The sequence below is a fragment of the Zalophus californianus genome, chromosome 9, assembly GCF_009762305.2.
Source record: "Zalophus californianus isolate mZalCal1 chromosome 9, mZalCal1.pri.v2, whole genome shotgun sequence".
Lineage (NCBI taxonomy): Eukaryota > Metazoa > Chordata > Mammalia > Carnivora > Otariidae > Zalophus > Zalophus californianus.
In genome coordinates this window covers 106,846,717-106,858,479 of record NC_045603.1, presented here as the reverse complement: position 1 = coordinate 106,858,479, position 11,763 = coordinate 106,846,717, and the positions used below count along the sequence as shown (strand labels likewise).

At 37.7% G+C, this 11,763-nt stretch overlaps 1 pseudogene; it reads right to left on the bottom strand.

Moving 5' to 3' along the window:
• Window positions 1-2,868: 2,868 nt before the first annotated feature.
• Window positions 2,869-10,285, bottom strand: LOC113922244 (annotated as a pseudogene).
• Between the last annotated feature and the right edge of the window lie 1,478 nt (window positions 10,286-11,763).

Below are 11,763 nucleotides of genomic sequence, written 5' to 3'. Positions count from 1 at the left end.
TACAAAATCATGTGTAAATTAAAAGATTCCTTCAAAGCATAAGACAGACCATTGGATTTTAATGTAAGAGAGCATAGAAGCTGATTGAAAGGGTTTTAGATCTAGGGGCGCCTGGGTGGCTCAGTTGGTTAAGTGTCTGCCTTCAGCTCGGATCCTGATCCCAGGGTCCTGGTATTGAGCCCTACATCAGGCTCTCCACTCAAGAGGGGAGCCTGCTTCTCCCTCTTCCTCTGCCTGCCACTCCCACTGCTTGTGCTCTCTCTCTCTCTCCCCCACCAACCCCTGTTAAATAAATTTAAAAATAAAAAAAAAGGGGTTTCAGGTCTACTTTGTAATGAACATTTAAGAAACTACCACTTGTCAAGTTTTGATGCAATATCTAAGAAGAATTTCCATAAAGATTTTTAAGGAGGCCACTAAAATACTTTTCCTTTTTCAAACGACATACATGTATGAAGCTGGATATTTCATATGCTTTAAACAAAACAACAACAAATTAAATGCATAAGCAGATATGAAAACTCTTGTATCTTCTATTAGGCAAGACATTAAGAGATTTGCAAAACTATAAAACAATGTCATTCTTCTCACCAAAGCTTTTTGCTTTGAAAAATATAGCTATTTTTCATAAAATATGTCATTCATCTTAACATGTAAATATTTATCATTTTATTTAGTGCATGAATATAGTTTTTAAAAAGTTTCTCCTTCAATTTCTAATATTGTAAATATTGCTTGGTATAACCCATATAAACTCAAGCTTGTTGTGGTCCTCAAGAATCCTTAAGGCTGGTAAAAGGGACCTGAGACCAAAATTTTGAGAATTGCTACCGTAGACAGTTATAGAGGGTGTCTGTGTGTGTGTGTGTGTGTGTGTGTTTGTGTGTGTGCACTATATGGTAAATTCTCAATTAACTGGAGGAAGGAGAAGGAATAAAAATTGTCTATTAACTGGCCTGTGTTTTCTCTGATCAAATTTAAAAGGAAAATAAAGAAATCATAAAACAAACCAATGTTGAATGTTTCCTCAATATAGAGTCAACATAAACTGTTACTTATAGGACTATATGTGACCAACTCTGATACAATGTAGGATAGTAAAACCCCTATTTTTAGGGGTTCTTATAAGAATAAATAATGACATTGAAAAAAATGAGATATTAGATATAAAATCTTGTTGCATATGAAAATGCAAATTTAAGTCAATACTATGTATGCTAAGGCATTTCACAAATGTTGATCATCAGATTTATTTTCTTATTTTTTTGACCAACAGATTTAATTACTTAACTTGACATATACATATTTCTCAAGCACCTATTTGTCAGTACTGTATTAAACTCCATTATATACAAAGTTGATTAAGACATATTCATTATGTTAGTATTTATGAAAGAATTTCAAACATAGTTTTAAAAATAAGGGTTCTATATTCTGCCCTTAGACCATTTTATGTTCTAAGTCTTTGGTTAAATACTTTTCTGTATCATAAATTGATAATTCATCATAGATAAGTCTATTTGAACATATTCTGAAAATCCCTAATCACCTGAAGTTGTATATTTAGTATCATAAAACAAATTGTATACATTAGCCCCTTTAAAGTCCTGGATTCTTTTGAAAGTTCTCTTTTGGAGAGAAATAAGTAGCTCATAAAAAGGAAACTAATAAATGAAATAAACAGTACTAAAATCACCAACATCAGTAAAGCTGTAAAATACCTGTCTTTCTACCTGATCAATCTTTGGACCTGGACAGGAGTACTTTTTGCTGTAGATTCATCCACAATGGCTCATGCACTAGCTTTTTGCTATAGATTCATCCATGATCGTTCCATTGCCCTAATCTACTGAGGCTACTCCATCTTTCTCCCATTGTCCTGCCTAGGAAAGTGTTTGCTTTGAGTTATGGAATTGAAGTCTCATATTTAGACCAAAGGAGCATATATTCTTTTGCATCTCTTATTCTGTGTCCTTCCCCTTACAAAGTCTAAAAGTCAGGTTTTGGATATGCTTCATTCTGTTTTGAGAAGGACACAGGGTAACATTTTTTTCTTTCATTTTTTAACGTATGCAAAACTGAAGCTCTTGTAGATGCAAATGTTAGAAAGTGGGACACATACCGGAGTGATATGAAAGTAAACAAATAGCTCTAATTTTGGAAAGACAGTTTAAATATCTTAAGTTTCAGGGCTTTTCAGAACCATCAAAGACTTATTTGAGTATTCTATCCATTCAATTGATTGACCCAAAAAACAATAAAATGAGTCTGAAAATTACAACTTCATTCACTTCAAGAAATTTGTGTCATCAGTTATCCAGAATATGATTCTCGTTAACTGTCTTTAATTTTATTAACACCTTCCAAAGTATTGAAACCTGATCCACATTAATTAATTGATTAATTTTAATTATCGTGCTTGATTGCAAATGAATACTTTGCAGATGGGAAAGAACTCTTACCAAGAAATGGCACAGAATCAATAGAGAAGTGCTGATTGTAACATAGAAAAGAAAAGCCATAGGGTTGCCTGATGAGGGTTTTAGTCTTGAACACAGTTTCTTTTCTTTCTGTGCCTAGAGCTCATTAGACAGATGAATTTTCCTCCTGATTACAACACCCACAAAAGGGCCAAAGCAGAGAGAAAAATCCACCTTCACTTGGTTTCAAATTAATCTGAAACCCTTTGGGCCTCAGTAGGTGCCCAAGGCACATTCTGCACCCATGTTATTTTTAGTTCAACGCTATTCTTCTGTTACTGGAAGCAAGATTGAAAACTGTCATGACTCTGAGCAAACCTGGTTATTTCAGAATACAGGCTTTCACAGCATTTCCCTCTAATGGCCCAGATTAGAAAAGAAAGGTTGTTTATACGTTTAAAAGGCCAAGGTCTCCTGAACCATCAAAGCCGTGGCTTGTGGTTTTAGAGCAATACAACTTCCTGCTGTGTGTAATGGGTGAGTGCCTATAGACTGTGCTTGAGCTGGGCTGCCACTGGGCACTGATGCTAATTGGCGTTCTGTAAGGGACACTCAAGCAGTGTATGAGCCTTAGCGCTTTGTTTCATTTAGAATGAAATATACTGTAAGTAACAAAGGACACATATACCTTCAATGCCTTCTATCTGGAGATTTTATTTTTCAGTGGATGGGCTCATAGATCAAATGTCATTATGTCACTTCTCATTTCTGTACTGGCAACCATTTATAATGTTTCAAGTAATAATAATAAAATAGTTCTTTGTAATTTGAATTTCACTCTTTGAAAAGGTTTATTGGAGAGGAAATATGTTGAATTTATTGTATGAATCAAAATTTTGCTTCAAGAAACTGTAAACAGGAGAATGCATGTAGTTCTAAACATCTCCCATTGTCTGATGACCTTTCTGACATTACAGGCAGCTTGGTGCTCCCTTATGGCAGTCCCTCGACCTCTACACGCTCTGTTTGTCTTCTGTGCTTTGTTCACTAGTGGGTAAAGTTGGTTACCTTTGTGTTTGCTTATTGTTCTATAATTCATGCTCTGCTTATTTCCTCAAAATAATCATGGGTTAATAACGATCTCATGCATATTGGGTGAAAGAAGAGTATCCTTCTCAATGCAGTAGATGTGCAGAGCATCCTGTGACATTCATGAGAGACTTTTGCCTGAAGAAAGAAGGTAAAATCACAGAACAAAAAAGGTACTGTCATTAATGTGAATCTTTATCAAGTCATAGAGTTAGGGGCTCTTTCTGTATGAGGCAAGAGTAGAACTGAAAAAGCTATGATTAGAAACTAGAGTTGGACTATAAATACAGCCTCACTTATGATATAATTAACCAATAATGATGCTGCAATATTAAAACTATTTGTGGTCATTTATTTCACATTTAGTACTAATTGATCTTTTTCTATGAAGTAAGACTCTGGCTAACCCATTTACTCTTTCTGGGCCTCAGTGTCTTTATATGCAAGAGAGAGAAGGGATTCTAAGGCACCTTCCAATTAAAACTATAGTGATGGTTCTATGATTTATGCAGTATTGAAAATATTCTCCTAATATTGGAGTCTTATTAAAGTCAAGACTTAATAATAATCCTTGGGATAATGAAACAAAGTAATTTAAGAGTCAGTTTCTGTTCTCTCAACAGTTACATAAACCCAGTTAGTTACTCCCCTAGTATCATATACATTGGACCAATTTACAAAGCTGTTGCTCCACTCATCTTTGCTTTCACATTTTTAAAAAATTGAAGTGCTCACCTCAAATTAAAATTACCTTAAATTCATACATATTTTAAATAAGTCATATAGCAGTTTTTAAGAAAAGGAAGAAGTATGTCATAAACTTTAGGAATTATTACTATCATGATTAAATCTGTAATGTTTACAAAATGTTAGCATAATTATTACAAGGGGAATAATTTTTCATCATTTTCCCTCGGGGCTTTCTATTCTAGAATTTTAAAAACCAAACCGTTCAATTCCTTCCCCATGCTTTTTCTGGAATTGTAAGTGTGATTAGGGTTGGGAGACCAGCACTGGTTGTAGCTTTTGTCCTGTATGATTTGCATTTTCAGCAAGCTTCCTTCCCTGTCCTTTACCCTCTACCAATGAACAAATGATTTTAAGAAGTATAGATTTCCGGGCGCCTGGGTGGCTCAGTTGGTTAAGTGACTGCCTTCGGCTCAGGTCATGATCCTGGAGTCCCGGGATCGAGTCCCGCATCGGGTTCCCTGCTCAGCAGGGAGTCTGCTTCTCCCTCTCCCGCTCCCCCCTCTTGTGCTCTCCTCTCTCTCTCAAATAAATAAATAAAATCTTGAAAAAAGTATTATAAAAAAAAGAAGTATAGATTTCCTTATGGAAAATTTCTGGGCATATGTTAATAAGCTTTAAATTTAAAAAAATGGGATAATATGAATATAGTGTGTGTGTATATGTTAGTTATGTAGTTATGACTGGGTAATAAATAAAGAGAAATAAAAAGAGGTTAAGTAACTTCATTAGTGACACACAGATATTAAGTGGTGGAGTGTGAATTCAAACTCCATGCTGCGTACTGGCCTGTAACTTACTTAAGATCCTCTTGGATTCCATTTTGATTCAGATATCAAAGAAAAACAAGTATTGGGGAGCCTGGTGGCTCAGTCAGTTAAGCCTCTGACTTTTGAGTTCAGCTCAGCTCATGATCTCAAGGTTGTGAGATTGAGAGCCCTGTGTCATGCTCTGCAGTGGTCATAGAGCCTGCTTAAGATTCTCTCTCTCCCTTTGCCCCCTCCCCTGCTCTTAAAAACAAACAAACAAAAAAAGGAAAAACAAGTAGACATCCTATTTATTATCTTATAGGCTCATGTATCTGTGCACTTGTGTATCTAGAGGTAAGCCCATTACAAATTATAAAGATGTGACCTAGTTGTAGTAGAGGCATTCAGGGATATACATGACTCACCGGAAAAGATGTGTGTGCTTAGAAAAAAATCATCGATTGTGCACTACACATGGACACAACTCACCCCTTCATTTTAAGTCACTCTACTCTAAGTCACTCTTGTCATGATAAAATCCCAGATCCTTATGATGCTTACCCAGTAAATATGAGATTCCCTGTCACCTCCCATGTACACAAATTGCTCCAGGGTCCCCCAACTCTCCCTATCTCCCTATGTAATCTTACCTCTCTTATTCCCTTAATTTTTTAACAAGTTCTCTGTACTACTATTCTCATTTCCCTGTGTTTGCACGGACACCAGCCACTGCAGTCTGACTTAGCCCCCACTCGTCCACTGAAAATGCTCTCAATAAGATCCAAAGAGTGTACAATTGTCTTCTCTAACTCCATCTCTTTTAGCATTTGACACTCTTGACTTTGCTCCCCATGCTCTCAAATGTGAATTTGGTGACACAATTCTCCATTTGTTCAGCCTTTACCTTCCTGGGTCCTCCTTATTCTCCCCAGTGCATTCATATCTCAGTGCTGAAGAGAACAAAGACTGCTTTCTCAGTTAGGTTGTATAATCAGTGTGTTGTCTCATTCTCTTCAGGTAGCCAGGCAGTCAGGACAGTCTCTCTGAAGCATGCAGGTCACAGTGGCAGTGGGAAAAGTGAGCCCAGCAAAGAACAAACTGGCCACAAAAACTCTGCCATTTCATTTCTACCACATTTCATTGGCCAAAGCTAGGCACATGACCGAGCCTGACTCCCACCGGGCAGGGAAATACAATCCTCATTCTGAGAGTGGAAGGAAAACAGATACTAGTGGGGAATACCACCTCTTCCAAGCTCTCCTTTTGTCCAGTGACTTATTGTTGTCTCCTGCCTTATAAATCCTCTTTTCTTATGTGTATGATTGTTATGGTAGAGTTTATCCGCAGTCAGGTTCTGGAATCGTCCTAGAAGCTGGTAAGTCTAAAATCTCTACCTACAGTCATCATCTCTTTTCTGATTTTCTGTCACTTTGTCCAAGTTTGTATCCATCTAAGTTTTAGCAATTCAAGGGATGACTCTTAGGGTTGTGTGGAAGGGTGAGAAAGTAGGATGAAACTGAGATAGGGATGGGTGGGGGGGAAATGGGAAGAGTCCAAGGTAACACAAATAAATGTTCATATGTTTAGCAGGTTTACTTCTTAGTTGGAAGTTTAATTATAATATTTCTCTTTATCTGTAAAATGGTAATAATAATAATTCCTACTTAATAAGATGGTTCTGAGGACTGAATTCATATATGTAAAATGCAAGAATGATGGTTGGCTTATAATTTTTTACCTCAGAGTTTTAGCATGAGAGGAAGCTTAGGTATTATTTATTCTAACCCTCTACTTCTACAGATGAGAAAAGGTCAAGAAAAATGCAAAGATTGGCACAAAGTTGACAGCTAGCTTTTGGGTGGACTGGTTCTAGCATTCAGCTTTCCCAATGCTCCACTCATCCACATTTCAAGGATACTATATTGTTATTTTTTATGTGAACTATAAAAATTCAAAGGCAGGAATGCAAACCAATGTTATTCAGTCATAGCATAGATTTTCTTCTGATTGTACTCCATTGCTAGAATCTGACATTTCTCATTATAAGTGCTACTTTATAGAGGAGTCCCGTGCTGGAGAGTTTGCACTCTCTTGAGAGAAGCCAAGATCTTGTGGCAGGATTTGGTCTATTGGTTTAATCTGGAAAGTTGCACATAACTTTCTGGTATCCCACAAATTAAAGTAGAATTACTATAATTTAGTTCCTAAGAGTACTGTGTGAAATCAAATTTTATCGCATTACTATTGTTATAGCTATCCTTAAAAAATATTCTTTTTTTTAAACCAATATCAATATGTGGAAAAATTCAGAACTAGTCACATGCAGCCAAAGTTTCTGTTTGTTATAAACAGAGAAGAATGTCTTGAATGTAATAAGTTGTTTGGGCAAATCTGTTTTTGTCTGCTGTGACCAACTGTCCATTATATGTGTCCATTATGGACAGCATGTAATTTAAGAGCAGTGGTTTGTGAAGAATGAGGCAAATGCCAAGGTTGGGTGGGAAACCCAAGTTACTCTGTTAACCAAATTCATCTTAAAATACTTTAAATTTTTCAACAACCTACTAATCTCTGCATACTTGACTTTGCACAGTTACAAAATCAAAATGCTTTATTCAACTAAAATATATACTTCATAGGGGAAAAAGGATCCCCCTTAGGAATACTTAACTTAAAAATTCTGTGTTGAGAAGATTTCAGAGAAATCTATAGAGACCCAGGCTCAAGAATACAGATCTAATAAGTTATTTAACTAAAGATTATAATACAGGGGAAGACCTGTGAGCTTATGAATCTGTCAGCAAATCTGCTAGCAAACTTGCCTAGTTTTAACCCTGGAGGAAGACATTATCTTCATTATGTTAGTCAGGAAATAAAACTACAATACAGACACTATCTCTGTTCTCCCAGGCTGTTTTTTTTTTTTTTTTTTTTTTTTTTTTTTTTTTTTTTTTCATACAAACATCCTTTAAAAGACAGTCTGGGAAAGAGTTGCCACTGGAAGTATAGAAACCCCATGGAGAATTGTCATCAAACAAGTTTGTTTCTTTTTATTGCTGTGTAGTATTCCATGGAATGGATACACCACAATATATTTATCCATTCAACAGTTGATGGGCATTTGGGTTGTTTTTGGGTTTGGCTCCAAATATTTTACAAAGTGGTTATCATTTTGCACTTCCAACAGCAAAATACAAGAGTTTCAATTGCTCCACATCTAAGTCAGTACTTTAATTTAAACCCCTCTTCATATGAACTAGTATCTCATTGTAGTTTTAATTTGAATTTTTTATAATTTAAACCCCTCCACATATGAACTAGTATCTCACTGTAGTTTTATTTTGAATTTTTTAAGGAATAAAACTATTGGATATTTTTATGTTATTTGCCTTTTTTGTGTGTGTGCCATCTTTGGTTAAATTTTCATTCAGATCTTTCTTTTTAAGAATTTAGTTAATTATCTTTTTAGCATTGAGTTGTAATTTTTGACATAGACTTTCTTTGACCAAACTTCAGATAGATTCTTCAGGCCCTCCTTTTGTTTTTTGTTTTGTTTTTCCTTTTTTAAAAATTTTGATCTGTTTCGCTCATTAGATTTATTTGAAGAACAGCTTCCCATGTTTAAAATTTTGGGGAAAAAAGAATCCTTGGACCAATTGGTCCCTAGAATACTAACACCCTATAGGTCTTGTGTTCCTCTAATTGGCCCTTCCACTTGGCAGGGCCTCCTGCATGCCTCTGGAGAATACAACAGAAGGTGCTGGGGGAGGTGAGAGGGACATGGACTCAGCAGCTGCACCACCCTGGACTCTTCTCTGTACACCCAGGGAGGAGCAGTGCTCCCAGCAGGGCAGCCTCTAGGTGAGGCTCCTTTTTCTCCATGGCCTGCATTGCCTGGCCCCACACCTGCACATGCAGGAGCCCTCTGTCTCTATCCAGTACTCATGGTACCAGATGTGCTGTAGCAGTCTGTTGACCACATCTAGCGTCTGGTCCTTCTTTAGCACAATGTCATAAGAGTCTGTGTTGTGCTTTGGCCACTCTTCCACCTTTCATTCAAGAAACCAATCTTGAGGGGCACCTGGGTGGCTCAGTCCGTGAAGCAGCTACCTTCGGCGCAGGTCATGATCGCAGGGTCCTGGGATCGAGCCCCACATCGGGCCCCCTGCTCAGAGGGGAGCCTGCTTCTCCCTCTCCCTCTGCCTGCTACTTCCCTTGCTTGTGCTCTCCCTCTCTCTCTGTCAAGTAAATAAATAAAGTCTTAAAAAAAAAAAAAGAAACCAATCTTGAGAATGCTTTCCACACCAGGAACCCCATTAGCCATAGTGAGGTCCCCCATGGAGTCTCCCAGCAGGAGGATGTGGTTTTACCCTGAAGCTGCTGGAAGTACCCAGAGTTCTCACAAACAGAGCTGTTCTTGTTGTCTGTGCATATGAGCTGGCTCTTGAATCCCTGTAGGAAACTGTCTTTCTCAAAGTCCATGTAATTATGGACACAATGTGGATGATGGGGTGGAACACTTTCATCTGTCGGATAATCCCCTCTAGGATATCAACAATGCCTGTGGAAAAGATGAAAAGGGGAAGGTTATGTTGGTAGAGGATTATTGAAGAACGTCTTGTATCCTTCTGTAAGCATTGCATTGGATTCTCTAACCACCTGGGCTATTAGAAACTTCTGAATCTTCTGCTGGCATGGGAGACATGTGCTTTGGTCCACCAATCCATCATATGAAGTAACTTCTCTATGATGGTCCAGTGTGGGTCAGTCTCAACTGGGTAATAGTGGCGAAGGAGCCCCTTGAGCTCATTCCAGTACTGCTCCCTGATGATCTTGCTGCTATCTAGAATGTTGTAAAAAGTCCATCGCTTCTTACAAGTCCATCCATTACATGCAAACCTGCTCAAGGTCAAGTCAAAATCAGAAATGACCTGTAAGCGGTCTCCTCCATCCCTGCAGAGGGTGCCAACAATCTCTTGCACTTGCCCAGGCTGCCAACATCAGGACCCTGGCCTTCATCAGGGTTCTTACCTGTCCCAAGACCCAAGAGAAGCACTGACCCCTGCTCCACACTGGGCCCAGGGGGAACTCAGGGCAACTCAGCAGCTCTGTAAGGCTGGGGTACAGGGGTGGGGAGGGGGATGAAGGGGGCTCTGGCCTGACTCAGGGCGCTTACTGGCCAGGGTGGCATGGCAGGGCCCCCGGGGAGGGGAGGGGCTTGGAGAGCCCTGGGGATCTGGGCCTGCCCTGACATTTCCTTCTGCCTCACCTCTCTGCCATGGCACTCCTGGCTATTTTTTTGATTATGCCCCATCCTTGGTCCTTATCTTTAGTCTTCACAGTCCAGTTGTGGCAAGAATGTTCCTAAATTAGTTGATAGAGAATCCTCTATCTTTGATATCTGCTCACCCTTGATTATCTAGTCAAATTCTTCATCCTCCATTCTTGATGTCTAAGCTCTTGGCCTGCCTTCAGCAAGAATCTTGTACAGACAAGATGGTCTTAAACAGACAGTGTAGCAAGAATAACCCTACCCTTGATATCCCTTCATAAGTGATTTTCCATCCACCAACCCCTTCACCTGCTTGATATCTGTAAGTCCCCAGCTATCTCTGCTGTATTTAGATTTAGGCCAGATCTCTCTCAGTTGTGATAGTCCCAACACCATTTGAAATAGTTCTGAACAGTCTTCCTGTTTTAACAAATGGCAGAATAATTTTTTAACAGTGTTTTTTATATGTTTTAGATACAGTTCATAATCTGTTGTATATTTTGAAAATATTTTTTCCAAGTCCATCCCTGGTGTTTTCATTTTTTTATAATTATCTTCTGGAGTACAAAAGTTTTTAGTTCTGTTGAAGTCCATTTTATGAATATTTCTTATATAGTTCAAGCTCTTTGTGTCTTGTTAGAAATCTTTGCCTAACTCAAAGTCACAAAGATATTCTCCTGTTTCTATACAGCTTCAGCTCTTACATTTAGGTTTATGATAATTCTGTATTTAATTTTCACATATGGTGTCAGGTAATGTTCAAGATTCTTTCTTTCCTTTTTTATATTGATATCCAATTGTTTCAGCATTATTTATTGAAAGATTTTTATTTCATTTTTGAAGTGTTTTAATGCCGATGTCAAAAATCAAGTAATTATATCAGTGTGAGTCTATTTTTGGACTTTATATTATTACTCCATTAATCTATTTGTTTATCTTTACATTAGTACCACACTGTCTTGGTAATTGTAGCATTCTAGTAAATGTTTTTTAAGTTTTTATTTAAATACCAGTTAGTTAACCTACAGTGTTATATTAGTTTCAGGTCTACAATATAGCGATTCATCCAGTGTTAGCGAACATCACCCAGTGTTCACGATGACAGGTGCACCCCTTAATCCCCAGCACCTATTTCCCCCATCCCCCCACCCACCTCCTCTCTGATAACCATCAGTTTGTTCTTTATAGTTAAGAGTCTGTTTCTTGGTTTGCTTATTTCTCTCTGTTCCCCTTGCTCCTTTGTTTTGTTTCTTAAATTCCACATATGAGTGAAACCATATAATATTTGTCTTTCTTTGACTGACTTATTTCTAGTAAGTTTTGATAGCAGGTACTGGAAGTTCTCCAAATTTTCTCTCTCTCTCTTTGTCTTCTGCCTATTCTAAGTTCAATAAATTTCCATAAAAATATTAAATCAGCTTGTCATATTTCCTAATTGTGATTGTGTTGAACAATGGAGTTTCAATGTGGGGAGATTTGGCATCTT